Below are 18,228 nucleotides of genomic sequence, written 5' to 3'. Positions count from 1 at the left end.
AAGATTAGAGCTGAACTGAAGGAGATAGAGACACGAAAAACCCTTCAAAAATCAATAAATTCAAGAGCTGGTTTTTTGAAAAGATCAACAAAATAGACCACTAGCCAGACTGATAAAAAAGAAAAGAGAGAACAACCAAATAGATGCAATAAAAAATGATAAAGGGGAAATCACCACAGATCCCACAGAAATTCAAAACATCATCAGAGAATACTACAAACAACTCTATGCACATAAACTAGTAAACCTGGAAGAAATGGATAAATTCCTGGACACCTGTGTCCTCCCAAGCCTAAACCAGGAGGAAGTCGAAACTATGAATAGACCAATAACAAGGTCTGAAGTCGAGGCAGCAATTAAGAGCCTACCACACAAAAAAAGCCCAGGTCCAGATGGGTTCACAGCCAAATTCTACCAGGCACACAAAGAGGAGCTGGTACCATTCCTTCTGAAACTATTCCAAATAATCCAAAAAGAGGGAATCCTTCCCAAATCATTTAATGAGACCAACATCATCCTGATACCAAAACCCGGTAGAGACTCAACAAGAAAAGAAAACTTCAGGCCAGTATCCATGATGGACACAGACACAAAAATCTTCAATAAAATACTGGCAAGCCAATTGCAACAGCACATCAAAAAGCTTATCCATCATGATAAAGTAGGATTCATCCTGGGGATGCAAGGCTGGTTCAACATATGCAAGTCTATAAACTTAATTCACCACATAAACAGAACCAAAAACAAAAACCACATGATTATCTCAATCGATGCAGAGAAGGCCTTTGACAAAATTCAACAGCCCTTTATGCTAAAAACCCTCAATAAACTCGGTATAGATGGAACGTATCTCAAAATAATAAAAGCTATTTATGACAAACCAACAGCCAATATCATACTGAATGGGCAAAAACTGGAAGCATTCCCTTTGAAATCTGGCACTAAACAAGGATGCCCTCTCTCACCACTTGTATTCAATATAGTACTGGAAGTTCTAGCCAGAGCAATCAGGCAAGAAAAAGAAATAAAGGGTATTCAAATAGGAAAGGAGGAAGCCAAGTTGTCTCTATTTGCAGACAACATGACGCTATATCTAGAACACCCCATCGTCTCAGCCCAAAAACTCCTGAAACTGATAGGCAACTTCAGCAAAGTCTCAGGATATAAAATCAATGTGCAAAAATCACAAGCATTCCTATACACCAATAACAGACTTAAAGAGAGCCAAATCAAGGACAAACTGCCATTCACAATTGCTACAAAGAGAATAAAATACCTAGGAATACAACTAACAAGGAATGTAAGGAACCTCTTCAAGGAGAACTACAAACCACTGATCAAGGAAATAAGAGTGGACACAAACAGATGAAGGAACATTCCATGTTCATGGTTAGGAAGAATCAATATTGTGAAAATGGCCATACTGCACAAAGTAATTTACAGAATCAACGCTATCCCCATCAAGCTACCATTGACTTTCTTCACAGAACTGGAAAAAACCACCTTGAACTTCATATGGAACCAAAAGAGAGCCCGCATAGCCAAGTCAATTCTAAGCAAAAAGAACACAGCAGGAGGCATCACACTACCGGACTTCAAACTATACTACAAGGCTACAGTAATCAAAACAGCATGGTACTGGTACCAAAACAGAGATATAGACCAATGGAGCAGAACAGAGGCATCGGAGGCAACACAACATATCTACAACCATACAATCTTTGATAAATCTGACAAAAACAAGCAATGGGGAAAGGATTCCCTGTTTAATAAATGTTGTTGAGAAAACTGGCTAGCCACATGCAGAAAGCAGAAACTGGACCCCTTCCTGACACCTTACACTAAAATTAACTCCAGATGGATTAAAGACTTAAACATAAGACCTGGCACCATAAAAACCCTAGAAGAAAATCTAAGCAAAACCATTCAGGACATAGGAGTAGGCAAGGACTTCATGACCAAAACACCAAAAGCATTGGCAACAAAAGCCAAAATAGACAAATGGGACCTAATCAAACTCCACAGCTTCTGCACGGCAAAAGAAACAGTCACTAGAGTGAATCGGCAACCAACAGAATGGGAAAAAATTTTTGCAGTTTACCCGTCTGACAAAGGGCTGATATCCAGAATTTACAAAGAACTCAAACAGATTTCTCAAACAGAAAAAAAAAACAAACAAGCCCATTCAAAAATGGGCAAAGGATATGAACAGACACTTCACAAAAGAAGACATACATGAGGCCAACAAACATATGAAAAAATGCTCATCATCACTGGTCATCAGAGAAATGCAAATCAAAACCACATTGAGATACCATCTCATGCCAGTTAGAATGGTGATCATTAAAAAATCTGGAGACAACAGATGCTGGAGAGGATGTGGAGAAATAGGAATACTTTTACACTGCTGGTGGGAGTGTAAATTAGTTCAACCATTGTGGAAGACAGTGTGGCGATTCTCAAAGACCTAGAAATAGAAATTCCATTTGACCCAGCAATCCCGTTACTGGGTATATATCCAAAGGACTATAAATCGTTCTACTATAAGGACACATGCACACGAATGTTCATTGCAGCACTGTTTACAATAGCAAAGACCTGGAACCAACCCAAATGCCCATCGATGATAGACTGGACTGGAAAAATGTGGCACATATACACCATGGAATATTATGCAGCAATCAAAACCCATGAGTTTGTGTCCTTTGTAGGGACATGGATGAATCTGGAGAACATCATTCTCAGCAAACTGACACAAGAACAGAAAATGAAACACTGCATATTCTCACTCATAGGCAGGTGATGAACAATGAGAACACATGGACACAATGAGGGGAGCACTACACACTGGGGTCTGTTGGGGGGAATAGGGGAGGGACAGCAGTGGGGGAGCTGGGGAGGGATAGCATGGGGAGAAATGCCAGATGTGGGTGAAGGGGAGGAAGGCAGCAAATCACACTGCCATGTGTGTACCTATGCAACTATCTTGCATGTTCTGCACATGTACACCAAAACCTAAAATGCAATAAAAAATACAAGGAACTCTTAAAAGTATATATATATATATATATATATATATATATATATATATATATATATATTTTAAAAAGGATGGTTTCATCTGTAACAAACATGTACAAACATTTTTTAATTATTTACTACACATTACAGTATAACAACTACTTACTGATCATTTACATTGTATTTTGTATTGTAAATAATTAGAGATTATTTAAAGTATGTAGGAGGAGACGCCTGTAATCACAGCCATTGAGGCAGGCAGATCACTTGAGGCCAGCAGTTTGAGACCAGCTGGATCAACATGGTGAAACACCATCTCTACTAAAAATACAAAAATTAGCTGGGTGTGGTGGTGCATGCTTGCAATTCCAGCTACTCAGGAGGCTGAGGTATAAGAATCGCTTTAACATGGGAGGCAGAGGTTGCAGTGAGCCGAGTTCATGCCGCTACACTACAGCCCGGATGAGGGAGTGAGATTCTGTTCAAGAAAGAAAGAAAGAGAGAAAGAGAGAGAGAGAGAGAGAGAGAGACAGAGAAAGAGAGCGAGAGGAGGGAGGGAAGGAAGGAAGGAAGGAAGAAAGGAGAGAAAAAAAGAGAAAGAAAGAAAAAGAAACAGAGGAAGGAGAAGGGGAAGGGGAAGGAGAAGAGGAAAGGGAAGGGGGAAAGGAAAAAAAAGAAACAAACAATATGGGAGAATGGGCTTAGGTTATATGCAAATACAGTACAATTTTTTATAAGGGACTTCAGCATTCATGGACTTTGGTATCCAAAAAGGGTCCTAGAACCAATCTCCAAGGATACTGAGAGACAACTGTATTTAGAAGATAAATCTATTCTGATTTTTCCTTTTTAACAACCCAGCAGCCTAGAGTTAAATGTGTAAAAAATCATCGTAATGATAAAATTATTTCGCTCTGTCTCTTTGCCGGAATTCAGTATGATTCCATTCAACATATTTTTTGGGGGGGAAAAATAGGCATTTAAATACTATAGGGGAAATAATATCAATCAAATGTAAATCATTTCCAGAGTATCCAAATTGAAGTTGCAAGAATGCAGAGCAACTAGACAAAAGCAAAGTAGTGTACGAAACAGAATCAACTCAAAGACTAGCATTAACTGGAAATGATCTTTTCCAAAATCTGAAGAATAGTAAGACAACTATTTTACATTCTGTAAAAACAGTTTTGAGTTAAGAAGAGAAGTCTGGTTCCAACAAAGACCACCAGGCTCGAAGCTAAAGATAGTGCTGAGGACACTAAGTAGTTCACTCAACTCACATTCTTGTGGTGACCCTGTAACAAAGGGAAAGCCTGTGGTGTCTTTTATTTCCTTGTTGAAAAGGGTTTAGGTCTTGGATTTGAGGGCAAAGTTGATTTTCCTATATATTCTAGGATCATTGGTGCATATCTTTTGTGGACAAATATATAAATATTATGGCTTACTTCTGAGAATTTCCCTGCTCTTTTTCCTGCCAAGTGTTACTTATATTTTCCACAGAATAAATAAGGGCAACTTCAAAAGCAACACCATCCATTAGAAAAGTTTCCATAAAATCACAAATGAATTCTTTGAAAGCCCTGTGTTTCATAGTGGAGGAAAAAAATCCTCAGCACCTACAATGCATTGTTGTAAACATGCTATTGAGGAAAACAAATATTGGGTGGCCTTGATGGAATGAATCACCTTTTGGAAGACCAAAGTCACTTCAGAAAAAATTCTTTTGATTAAAGTTTCTGTTAGAGAATTTTCCCAGAAATTTTAAAAATTATAAAAAATAAATGGACTATTATAACTAGTTGCTCTTCATAAACAGAAATAGTTAGAAAAAAAGAAATAAAACTGGCCAGGCCAGTGACTCACACCTGTAATCCCAGCACTTTGGAAGGACAAAGTGGGTGGATAGCTTCAGCCGAGGAGTTCAAGGCTAGTCTGGGCAATGTGGTGAAACCCCATCTCTACAAAAAAAAAAAAAAAAAAAAAAAAAAGAAAAGAAAAGAAAAAATACAAAAATTAGCCGGGTGTAGCAGCATGAGCCTGTAGTCCCAGCTATAGTCTGAGGTTGGAGGATCGTTTGAGCCTGGGAGGTTGCGGCTGCAGTGAGCCATGATCACACCACTGCACTCTAGCCTGGGTGACAGAATGAGACTCTGTCTCAAAAAAGATCAAATAAAATAAAATAAAAATGAGAATCAAAGAAACGAAATTATGAGCCCTCAAAAATGCTTCCTGTTTTCTATCAACTGCTAAACGTACCACAACATGGAATAAAGAATGCTGGTGTCACTGTTCTTATCAGTGTTCACTGTGTGTCAGGCACAGTTCCAAGCATTTTACAAGTGTTAACTCATTGAATGCTCATCACAACCCGGGAGCAAAGCCTGCTACTGTCCCCTCTTACAGCAGGAGAAACAGAGGCACAGAGCTGGTAAGGAGCAGAGCCTGAATTCAACCGCGGCTCTGATCCCAGCATTCCTGCTCTTCATCCCTACTCTTTTGCCTCTTGGATATACTTCTGCTGTTTGTATTATTTTCTGGATGATGACCCTTGCAGAAAGCCAACAATTCAGGCCAGGCACGGTTGCTCATGCCTGTAATCCTAGCACTTTGGAAGGACAAGGTGGGCAGATCACTTGAGGTCAGGATTTGAGACCAACCTGGCCAACATGACAAAACCCAGTCTCTACTAAAAATACAAAAATTAGCTAGGCGTGGTGGCAGGTATTTGTAGTTTCAGCTGCTCGGGAGGCTGAGGCAGGAGAATTGCTTGAACCTGGGAGGCAGAGGCTGCAGTGAGCTGAGATTATGCCACTGCACTCCAGCCTGGGCAACAGAGTGAGACTCCATTTAAAAAAAAAGAAAAGAAAAGAAAAGAAAGAATTCAACCTGTGTGACACTGCAGTGTTCAACGGCCAGCAATGCTTGTTAACAGGGGGCCTGAGAGAGATTTCTTATTTGTTATTTGTCATCTTGTATTGCATCCCTTTCCCTGCTTCCTGAGAGGCTGCAAGCCCCTTTGCAGCCTGTCTGTCTTTGATTTCTGACCTTCCCCCCCTTTTGATTTCCCTCCCTTGCCTGGTTTCTGTTACTTAAAGCCCAGTTGGGTAAAGAGGAAACAATCATCTGGGTTGGTGGGGTAGAACCTTTCCCTACTCCTCTCAGTTTTCATTCTTTATTCTAAACCATTATCCTCCTGAGAACTATGAATTTATCTCTGAATCTCATAGATGATTGGGCCAAAGAACCTAGCCCTAGGATGAGTCCGCTGATATGCTAAATTTTATATGTTCCAAGAGCCAGTATCTTAATTAGTTAATCTTTGTTCAGCCCCACTTTTAAAAAGCATTCTTTTAACATCTCTACAGTGCTGCAATACTCAGGAAAGTCTTTTAAAAGCTGCTATTTTTCCATGACAATTAGTCATGTAACTACCCAGCTCTCCTATTTAATTCCCCTTGTGGGTTCTGAAATAATTAGGTAAAAAAAAATGGCTTGGCAATTGTGTTCTACAAATTATCCTTCAAAGCCTAACAAATAATGAAAGCGATATGTTTAAGCATTGCTTCAGAAGACACATTTATTTTCTTTTAAAGCTAGAGTGAACTGATTCTATTAAATACTACTAGGGCATTTGATATTTACATAGTGTTCACTCACCTCACTCACTGTGGATGAGTGAGTGAACAAAGATGCCTGACACGTTTTAGTGGACTTCTATCACTGTTGTCACCATCAGACTAGCAAGCTAAAGTGATGTAATTGTTTTGAGACTTAACCAAGTTGGAACATGATTAGTTGGGGTAAGGAGTAGTTCCTTGAATCTTGGAGTCATGTTCAATTAGTTTATTACTGATCATTTGAGTTTTCTTGTATGTTTATGACCAAGAAATTCTGACCTCATGACTAACCCAAGGTGAAGTAGGCTCCAGAAAAATAACACAAAAGATTTGGGCAGATGATGAATTCAGGTAACACTCATCGAGATACTGGTAATCAATTCCTCCCAAAATGAATACTCTCCTTGAATGTTTGTTTACTCTCCCTCAAAATAGAGTGTTTTATTTCCCCCTTGATTGTAGTTCTGTTGACCTGGCTTCAGAAAACTGGAGAGGATCCTGCCTTCCATTTCAGCACCAGTTTCTGGATCTTGTCAAGTCTTGTATTTATTTAAAAGATGATATATTATGAGGTCAAATTAGTCTAAGCACCAAATTTAGGTTTTTGTGAAAGAAAAAAGGCACAAGGGCAAAGGTCTGCAAAACCTAATATGACCAGAAATGTTTGTGTAAGGTTTTTTAAGAATTAATGAAAACATGGGAGGTCATTTAAACACTGCCCCCACAGGGCTGTGAACTCAACTGGTGGCAGCCTCTGAATGCATGAGAACTAGAAAGTGAACATTCCCTTAAAGGCAAATATAATGAGGAAGTCAGCCAATGGCATATGTGCCAAAACTAAACTTAGCTCTGGAAACTATATTTCGGGTGTAAGTGAAGTGCTTTAACAAATAGGTTTTTTTTTTTTTTTTTTTTTTGGTCACAGAAGTACTGTCTTTTCAAAGTAATTGTAGATCTATGGGTTGAATTGGAATACCTAGACTTCTAAAGGTGAGAACCGCTGGATTAACCCAAGGCAAGTCTCTACCATGGCTGGGCGTCTGTAATCCCAGAACTTTGGGAGGCCAATGCGGGTATATCACTTGAGGCCAGGAGTTTGAGACCAGCCTGGCCAACATGGCTAAAACCTGTCTCTACTAAAAATACAAAAATTAGCTGGGCGTGGTGGTGTGTACCTGTAATATCAGCTACTTGGAAGTTTGAGGCAGCAGAATGGATTGAACCTGGGAGGCAGAGGTTGCAGTGAGCTGAGATCATGCCATAGCACTCTAGCCTGGGTGACAGAGCAACAATCCATCTAAAAAGAAAAAAAAAAGGCTCTACCAGGTCTCTTGAGAGAAGCTAGACTTTACCTTTCTCATAAGAATAGTGAAGCAAACCTTCGAGAAAGCTTCAGGATTGTGTGTGTGTGTGTGTGTGTGTGTGTGTGTGTGTGTTGCCCAGGCTGGAGTACAACAGCACAATCTCGGCTCACTGCAACCTCCACCTCCCAGGTTCAAACAATTCTCCTACCTCAGCCTCCTGAGTAGCTGGGATTACAGGCATGCACCACCATGCCTGGATAATTATTGTATTTTTAGTAGAGATGGGGTTTCACCACTTGGTCAGGCTGGTCTTGAACTCCTGACCTCGTGATCCACCTGCCTTGGCCTCCCAAGTGCTGGGATTACAGTCGTGAGCCATTGAACCCAGCAGCTTCAGGGTTATTGAGGCTCAGGCTTTAGGTTTTCCTTGATTGCTCAGGGTATATAGGGTTACTATCATTAACCTTTAGAGTTATTGTCTTAGACTGAGTTCCCTACAAACAGAAGTCAAATCAACTACCACCTCTTCAGAAAGGTCTTTTCTCACCACTGTAGCTAAAGCAGCTCACCAGTCCCTCTGCTTTCGACTCTTCATAGCACGTACCAGGTCTTAAAATGATATATTAACTTGTTTGTGTGTTTATCATGTGACTTCCTTCACAATTTGGTAAGCTATCTGAAAGCAGGGACACTTTCTTTCCTATTTACTGCTGTATTCCAGTATTTAGGAGAAATCCTGGTACATAAGTGGTTATTCAGTAATTTTCTGGTGGCCGTCTGACTATATAAAGCCATGATTACTCATTTTGGTATGAAATATTTCAAGAGATGTTTTGAATAGAATTTGAAGGCTCCAAGGTACCTACTAAAATCTATCTAATTTGGAAGTCAGGTTAGTTAATAGATCTATGCCAAATTTTCTTTCTCCAGAAAGGTCATGTGTGAAAATCAGTATTTCCAAGATGTCTTGTGGTTGCCACATAAACGGGGGCACGTATTGGGAGAAGTTTTATTTCCTTTAGCAATAGAACTTAGAAAGTGACTCTCCCCGACCCACACACTCCTGCTCAATAAAAGGAACAGAAAATGTCTTTCTCATCAGTAGTTTATTTTCTTTTGACTTTCAATCTTATCAAATGAAGGTTCCATTGTGTTCATGCCTTTCTTTAAATAGTTGATGATGTTCTGGATTAGACTAACAACTTGAACTCTGAAAACAGAAAGAAACTGGTTGACCATGGATTAAATATTTTCAAATAAAAAGAGGCACCATCCAAATAGTCCTTGGGGCTGTGGTCTGTCCCAGGCTGCAGAAGGGGGCTTGAGGTCACCATTATCAATTATTCCATGCCTCCAGGGTGGTTTGGAACTATGTTTTATCTGGCCTTCTCATTTCTAGTGTTTTCAATTTGCCTTTTAAAACAACAGCAAATGTCAAACCAGGACACTGAAGCAATCTGTGAAAACAAATGTTTTATCTTGCTGGAAATCAGTAATAATAAATCCATCTGGCTTCGCCTTAGAAGTCTGTAGCCTCTGGATCTGGTCAATCATCTGAGAATCTCATGATTCTGTTTTGGAAGCTCTTCTTTATAGCAAGATGCTGATTCAAAAAAGCAATCTCCTCATCATTATAAAAATTTCTCTACCAAGTTAAAAAGGTACTTCAAAACTCTCTTTTAGTTATAGCCAATATATATTTTGGAAAATATACTCAATTCTTAATTGGTGGTCTCAAGGGATGCATTAAGTAAGTCAAGAGATGGATTCTAAAACTTGTTTTGACTGTGCACATTTACCTTGTTTCTTAACAAATCTTTAAGCAGACTTTAAATAAATACATGTAACTCATCACTATTGAGCTAATTTGAGTGAAGCTGAATTAAATTGGGAATGAGTGAATTTTATGGCACGTGAATTACATATTAAGAAATATTTTAAAAACAATGAATGGAGCTGAGTGAATTAATGTCATAGATGTAATTCAAAATAACATGGATAGTGACCTTGGTGTGTCAGGTAGCAAGAATTCCAGTTCCAGAAGTCTCTTATTCATCCATCCACTCATTCATTTATTCATTTTAATGAGTGCCTATTTAGTGTTAGACATTGTAGAATATTCTGGGGATAAAAAATGAATGGAACATAATCTCTTATTTCACGGACATGATACTTGCTATTTCTATGCTATAGCTTTCTCCGTTCTTTAAGTCAATGAACTAGACACTTGTATTTTGAGTCTCATTGCTGGTCGAGATGCTAACAACTAGGTCAAAGTGAGAGGTGCAGGTTTCAGGAAATATTGAATGCACAAAAGATTGCCTTATCTTTTGCTGTGATGTAAGTAGTATCAATAAAGGATCTTATTTTTTTTTTAATTTAGGACTTTTCAATAAAAGGTTTATGCAACCAAATCAAAGTTAATTATTATTTCTTCAAATCAGGGTGTCAAGTAGTTTGAACATTTTTGGTTGTTGTTATCTTAATGATCCCACTGTGTTGTAAGCTTGAGCTGAATAGATCTGTTTGTTACTGAAACCAGGGGTTCGGGCTAGGTCCTGCTGCTCACTTCACAGAAAGCCAATGACTAAGATGATGAGTATTGCCAGGGAAGAAGGCTTTAATTGGGTGCTGCAGCCGAGGAGCTGGGAGCTCAGTCACAAATCTATCTCCCTGAGGTACCAAAACTAGGGGTTTATTTAGCAGGGAAGAAATAAACAATGTGTAAGAAAACAGAAACTACAGAAGGGCAAGGAAGCAATCATGATGAATGAGGGGTCCAGCATCTCATTGTCTGGATGTGGTGATCTGGTGAGTTTGAGTTGATACTTTTGTTTCCTGAGGAAGGAACTCAGACAAAACGAATCTAAGTTTCAAGCTTTAAGACCAGAAGGGTCAATTTTTATGTTTATAAAAATAAACTACCTATGGGACTATTGGGTGAGTTTCACTTTCTTGGTTCTCTGCTTCATCTGCTCAATCACCATTTGGAAAGACACTGTACAGGATACAATTTGGAAATGCTTCAAGTATCATCTGGCTCAAGTGCACTGACTTCCCATTGATGAGAACTCATTTGGGCAAATGGAACTGTTCTAAACAGTAATAAGGAATTAGTAAGAGAGACTTGTCATAACCTTGGAACCCAATTTGTCAGGATTGGCCTTCTTTCACCTTACAGATAACAAGAATTTGATGTACAAGATTTTTTTTACCACCACCCTAAAGACATCAGGCAAATCACAGAGGGTGAATAAAAGCCTTCTATACAACTTCTTATTCAGCACAGATAAATCAAACTAAACACAGTTTGTGTATTTCCCTTTAAAGAGCACTGTGTCCAGTTTGGGGCTTCTCTACTTAAAAGGAATACTGCAACACATTAAAAAAATGCCCCAAAGAACATGTTTACAGCATACAATAGAGATACTAGAGGAAAATAATTAAAGATTTAGCCTGCAGGAAAGAAGGCTAGAGCTCTTTTAATAAGTGAAAATATGCACAGGAAACACAGAGCTATGGCTAATTCCTACCTGCACTCAGAAAGTACCAAGGGAAAGTACACGTTCGGAGTATGGCATTCCTGTTCACAGTCATGTTTCTGATGACTGTTATTATTTAGATTTGCTAGCCAGATTAGCCATTCCAGAAGTAGTGTAGGAAACAGACAGATTGTGACATGACAGATGTGGGTGTGAATCACTGATTTCTGAAATGGGAATAAGAATATTTACCTCACAGCAATGTTGTGTAGAAACCATGTATGTAAAGTTCTTAGCACAGAATAGATGCTTGGGAAATGCTAAGCACTCCTTCGCCATATCGGATCCCCACCACCCCAACACTTCCAATCCTGTCTAGGTAGTGTAGGTCATGTGAATGGAGAGATGAGCATGACTTCTGTTTGTCACACATTTTCCATAGAAAACATGTTGTAAAAATTGACTTTGTATAGTGTATGAGGATTAGTTTGCTGGCTCCATTACTTCCTAGCTAACTTGGGCAAAGCAATGGCTTCATCATTTACTAGGTCACTTAAGCAAGTTTGTAACCTCTCAGTGACACAATTTCCTCATTTGAACAATGAAGATGATAAAGAACTACCTCAACGAGTCATGAGGATTAAACAAAATAACCCATGTAAGACACTGTCAGAGTACCTGATGCATATTAAAGGTTGACTCTTTCATTATCACTACTGTAATTGTTGGATATTCAATTTTGTAATATGTACAGATAGGCAAACCTGAATAAGCCATGCTATGTGTCTTATTTATGTAATTAATAACAAATTAATAACAGATAACAGTTATTTTGTATTTGTTCTATACAACAAAACATACTAAATGCTTTACAATATATAGCTATTAACTCTGTGTACTAGAGGAAGAACTGAGCCTCTAAAGAATTAACTAACTTAACCCAAGGTAGATTGGTTGGTTTCTCCCTCTCTCTCTTACACACACACATACACACACACATACCCACACTCAATGCACACTTAGGACTCAAACTTGTAGATGTCCAACTCAAAAGCCATACATTTAACAAAATATTAACAATTTTGACTAGCAGATACCTATATAGTTATCACTCATTTTAGTCTTTCTGTGACAAGTCAAATTAATTGAACTTCCCACTGATACCTGAGGATAATTTTGAGGTGTCAGACACAGAAGGCAACAGCTGGCAGAGACCTGAACAGCCAAGTTTCAGATAAGGAGATTGAGGTTGAGTGGTTGATTATGGTTATCGATTGAGACTTTATTCTCATGTGAGATGACTCATTCTAGGACTAGGATTATAAGGGAAACCAATCAGTGATGGCTTCTGCTTCATGAAACTTAGGGTCTTGGGGATGTTAGAGAATGAACATGTATAATTGCACTAATAAATCCCATATGCTTACCATTGTGGTAAGTGCTATAATAAAGGGAAGGTCTGAGAGTAAGAGAGTTATACCATGAGAACTAACTTAGTAGGAGCCTAAGGCAGAGCAAGAGATATTTAAACCAAGTAGGCTTAAATGGTGAATAGGGGTTTCCGTTGCACAAGGTTAGTTGACTGAGATAGTTAGTAGCCAAGCCTCTACTAACAGTTAGATCTATGATTCTCATTCTTGCATTTTTCTTACTGCTCCATAAACCTCCAACAACTTCCAGGAGTTTGCTTTTGCCAATTCTATAACACTGGTTCAGGAAGCCATCTCTATTAAAAGGGGGAAACCCCTTTTAGCTCCCTGATCCACAACCCACTTACTACAATCCTGTGAGTGTCTTATTTTCATTCCTATAACTTTAAAGGAGGCTGAGAGTTCTTTGGTATGTCTCTAATCTGTGTCATGCTACAAAGCAGTGAACTGTGAAAAATACCCAAGGAATTCCCAATAAATCATACAGGAGGCAAATAAAGGGCATGTGGCTATTAACTTAAGCAGCTCTGCTTTCTAAACTGGATCCCCGGAAGTTTTCCCTAGAGAAAGGCTTACCAGGCTTTGGTTTTCATGAAGACTGTTGAAGAGTTTCAGCAGCTTCCATCTCCTTTTAAAGGCATTTCTCACTGGCTTGTTCTGGCACTTGAACTCATTTGTGTCTCAGGTGTGTGCTCAGCCCCTTTAATGCCAAGCAAATTAAACACCAAAAAAGGCAAACCAAAGCATCCCAACACTCTGGATTTGAGTGGCTCTTTCTGGTTTTAGTCCACAATACACATCTGCATGGTGCTGACCAATTACAAAATCAAGTCCCCAAAACCTTTTGTTGAAACAAATGCACAGAAGGGCAGGAGTTCCCCAAGGGGAAACTAAAGTCCATCCTGAAGAAGACTAGAGCCATGCACACATGGGACCTAACTGCAGCTCAACTGCTGACATAACAGTGATGACGCCATGCTTAGCAGGAGACAGGATGTCCAATCCATCATTTTTTCTTTGAAAACAAAACAGTGATAAGCATTTGTTAGCTATTCTTTTGTCTTCTTTTAAAATTCTTTGGGATTGCTTTTTGTTCAATGAACTCTTTGGGTTTTGTTAAACTGTTTGAAAGAAGGAAAGCAAAGCTGTAGCAATAAGAAACATAATTTTCCTAGGGCTGCCATGACAAACTACCACACACTGGGTGGCCTAAAAAAAAAAAAAAAAAAAGCAACTTCACGCCTGTAATCCCAACAGTTTCAGAGACCAAGGCAGACGGATCACCTAAGATTGAGATTTCGAGACCAGCCTGACCAACGTGGAGAAACCCCGTATCTACTAAAAATACAAAATTTGCTGAGCCTGGTGGCACATGCCTGTAATCCCAGCTACGTGGGAAGTTGAGGTAGGAGAATCGCTTGAACCCAGGAGGCGGAGGTTGTGGTGAGCTGAGATTGCGCCATTGCACTCCAGCCTGGGCAACAAGAGTGAAACTCCATCTCAAAAACAAAACAAAACAAAACACAACCACAACAACAAATGTTGTTCATTCTCTTATAAATCTTAAGGCTGGAAATCAAAAATCAAGGAGTCGGCAGGGTTGGTTCCTTCTGGAGGCTCTAAGGGAAAACCTGTTCCACCTCTCTTAGCTCCTAGTGGTTGCTGGCAATCTTTGGCATTTTGGGGCTTGTAGATGCATCACTCTAATATCTGCTTGTCTTTACATGGCTTTCTTCTGTGCACATGCATGTGTCTATATTCCAATTGCCTTCTCCTTTCTTTCATAAAGACACTAGTCATTGGAGTTAGGGTCCATCGAACTCAGTCTGACTTAATCTTAACTTGATTACATGTGCAAAAACCCAGTTTTCAAATGAGGTCTCATTCATATATACCAGAGATTAGGACTTGGATATACCTTTTAGATGAACACACTTCAAACCTCTACAAGAAGTAAAAAAACTCCGTGCTCTATTTTGTCATCCCTCCCTCGCTCTCTTCTTCCCTCCTTCCTTTTCTACATTGGCCGAAGGCACGACTCAACCGGTGAACACAGCAAAACCCAAGTTGTCAATGTTCCATGAACATTAATAAAAGCATACACTAGAGGTGACAGGAATGTTCTGTATATTGATTGTGGTAGTGGTTTCATGGGTATACACAGCTGCTAAAATTCATCTATATAGCTTATTGTATGTAGATTAGTCCTCAGTAAAGTTGATGATTATATATGTATGTATATATACATACTCTAGGCATAGTACCAGTTGTTTTATTTTCCTCTTTCCCTTTCATACCCCATCCTACCTTGTCACCAGAGAGACATGTTAGGCGAAATAGGTCTTCTTGTTTCCATTCAATATAGAGAAGTGAAGATTTGGGGGAAAAATTAATATTTCATAGGAAAGGAAACCTCATGTTATATGGTTGCTTTTTTAAATGGGAAATAATTGATGAATGCTTAGCTTATGTATAATTTAGGGTAATTAAGTATTAAAATTGTTTACATTATTACAGAATTCTTCATCCTCAAAAGTAGTTCTAAGAAATATGCTACAGAATGTTTTAAAAATTAGTTTAAGTAGCTAGTACAGCTGAATTATACACCAGGTTCAGATAAATTTAACTGATTTAGCGATTCTAAGCGTACTTTCACCGCAAAGATAGAAGAAAGTAAAGCTAACAAAGAAAGATTGTCACTAGCACACAGTGTGTGTTCAAAAATGTTTATCAACCAAACTGAAGTTGGTTGTCAGCCAATTTATATTACTAAAACTCTCCTGAGACCAAGATTCAAAGCCCAAAACAAAAGGGATGATGGTCATGCATTAGGATTTGATAGTGGACGATTCTTTCACATGCCACAGGTAAAGAGTAACCACCGTTTGTTTCAGGAGTTGCCCCTGAGGTCCTGCTGAGCACATCTACATTGCAACTTGGTTTAAGATTCTTATACAGCCTTGTTTTTCACTTGCCATGCTAACTTGGGTTCCATGAAAACAGGATGGTTGATATTTAGAAATGGTGTACTCAGACCAAGTGCAGTGACTTATGCCTGTAATCCCAGCACTTTGGGAGACTGAGGCAGGAGGATCACTTGAGGCCAGGAGTTTGAGACCAGGTTGGCCAACACAGTGAAACTGCATCTCTACTAAAAATACAAAAATTAGCCGCGTGTGGTGGCATGCGACTGTAATCCCAGCTACTGAGGAGGCTGAGGAAAAGAAAAGCTTGAACCTGAAAGCCAGAGGTTGCAGTGAGCCTAGATGGGGCCACTGCACTCCAGCATGGGCCATGGAGTGAAACTGTCTTAAAAAAAGAAAAAGAAAAAAAAGAGTGTACGCATACCTGCTGAAGAAATAAACATGTAAGTGAAAAGGCAGAAAATCTGCCTATGGCAAACTCCTGCTTTTTTAAGTCTAGAAGATAAATATGAAACACTAGAAAACATAGAACATCTTGCTAGTATTTTCACAGAAGATGAGAAATGGACAATGTTGCAAGCAGATGTTTTTGTGTTCAATGCAGATGCTGATACAGAGACATTAGTTTTTTTTTTTCTTTTACTGAATTTAAATTTTTAAGGTCATGATTGGTGAGAGATGGTGATATTATGCACATGGAATGGGGAAAAACTGGGAAGGATGAATAAGAATATTCATTTGGGTTTCCAAATATAACATCAGGAAAAAAATCACAGAGCTGGATAACAACTAGATGGATATTAAAACCTCAAGTGGGTACCGAGAGGGTTCATGTTTCCAATTCTGGGCTATGTGAAATTAATCTAAAATATTGAGCCAAAAAAACTTGCTTCTTGGTATGTAAATGTAATAGAAGACAAAAATTTCCTGTACTCAAAGACTCTAGGTTTACCTCCACTGACGTTTGTCAATTGCAATTTAAGTGCTTTGGCAGCTGGCATAAGAATCTAAAGAAACATTTTTAGTTCAGGCATGAGGAAGTCAGGATATTTCATGTAATTAGCATTCTTAAGTCTTGTAAAATTTGTCCACACATCTCTCATATATTCCACACATGCCACACAGATTTAAATGATGCTTCTTTTTTATGTTTCAGGAGCTTGGAGACAGAACCCTTGACTTTATGGGCAAGTGAGATACCGTGAACTGTTTATCCACTAAGAACACAGAAATGATATCAGGGGGATCATGATAACTTTGAGAGACATGAGCAGTATAAAACAAAAATCAGCAATGCTAAAAGTTGGGAGCCAATCAGATAGAATTCTGAAATATTATATGATACTCAATCAGAAAGTTCAATGTGATTTGAGACTATTTAAGCAATAGGATTATATAACAAACAAGAGCAAAATAGGACGCCCTAACCTGGAATACTGGACCTCAGGACCGAAAAAAAAAAAAAAAAACAAAACTGGAGGGAGTCTAGTCCAGAAAAGATCATCTACAGTGATGGTTTTAAAGCAAAATATGAACTTTATCATGTAGCCAAACCACAGAGTCAGACCCAAGGGGCATGATAAAAATCTACAAATAGCTTTGGGGTCTAAACACTAAGGATAAAGAGGAATTTTGGCTGGAGATATGAAAAGCTTCAAGGGATAAAGTTAAGGAAAGGGAAATTTAGGTTAAGCATCAGAATATATCCTTTGATAGTAAGATATGTGTGTTTGTAGAACAGCCTCTCAAGGGAATAGAAAGAATACTGATGAATTTTCTAGGATCTCTGATAAGAGGATAGCTTGATGTCAGTCCAAGGATTCTAGAACTTTTATTGGAATATTCTTGTGTCATGACCAGATGGAATGGATAGCATAAGATGTTTTCTAAATCCTAGATTTCTACAATTATCATGGGAATGAACAATGAACAGAATGTTCTGCTCTTTAATAAAAGGTATCCCAAGTCTTTGCTTAACTTTGTCTCTGAGGAAAAAATTAACAAATATAAGGTCTATTTTTTAGCATCAAATGCCCTAATAGAGAAGCAAAGCAAAGTCTTAGAAACCTGTTTTTAAAAGTATATACATTAAAACCATTTCTTTCTTGACTACCAATTATATTGCTTCTGAAGCTAGCTGATGAATTGTTGGAAGAATTCTGTGAAGCAATGTAACAAAATGAGCCATTTTTTGAAATTGGTAACCAAAACCCAAGGATCTTCCTTAATTGAATTTGGCATAACCCGACAGTTGATCGTAAAGGTCAATGTGAGTTGAGTCTACATAAGCAAAGAGAATATATAACAAACAAGAGTTAAATAAGATGCTTTCAATAGGAATGAATGAATCCACCATAAGCCAGCATGACTGCAAGGTAAACCTAATAGCGGTCAGGTTGAAAATCAAAATATTTTTAAAATTAAAAAGAAATCCCAAACAATTCTTATGA

The sequence above is a fragment of the Callithrix jacchus genome, chromosome X (genome assembly GCF_049354715.1).
Source record: "Callithrix jacchus isolate 240 chromosome X, calJac240_pri, whole genome shotgun sequence".
NCBI lineage: Eukaryota > Metazoa > Chordata > Mammalia > Primates > Cebidae > Callithrix > Callithrix jacchus.
The sequence above is the reverse complement of the archived record's forward strand: the minus strand, read 5'-3'. Positions refer to the sequence as shown.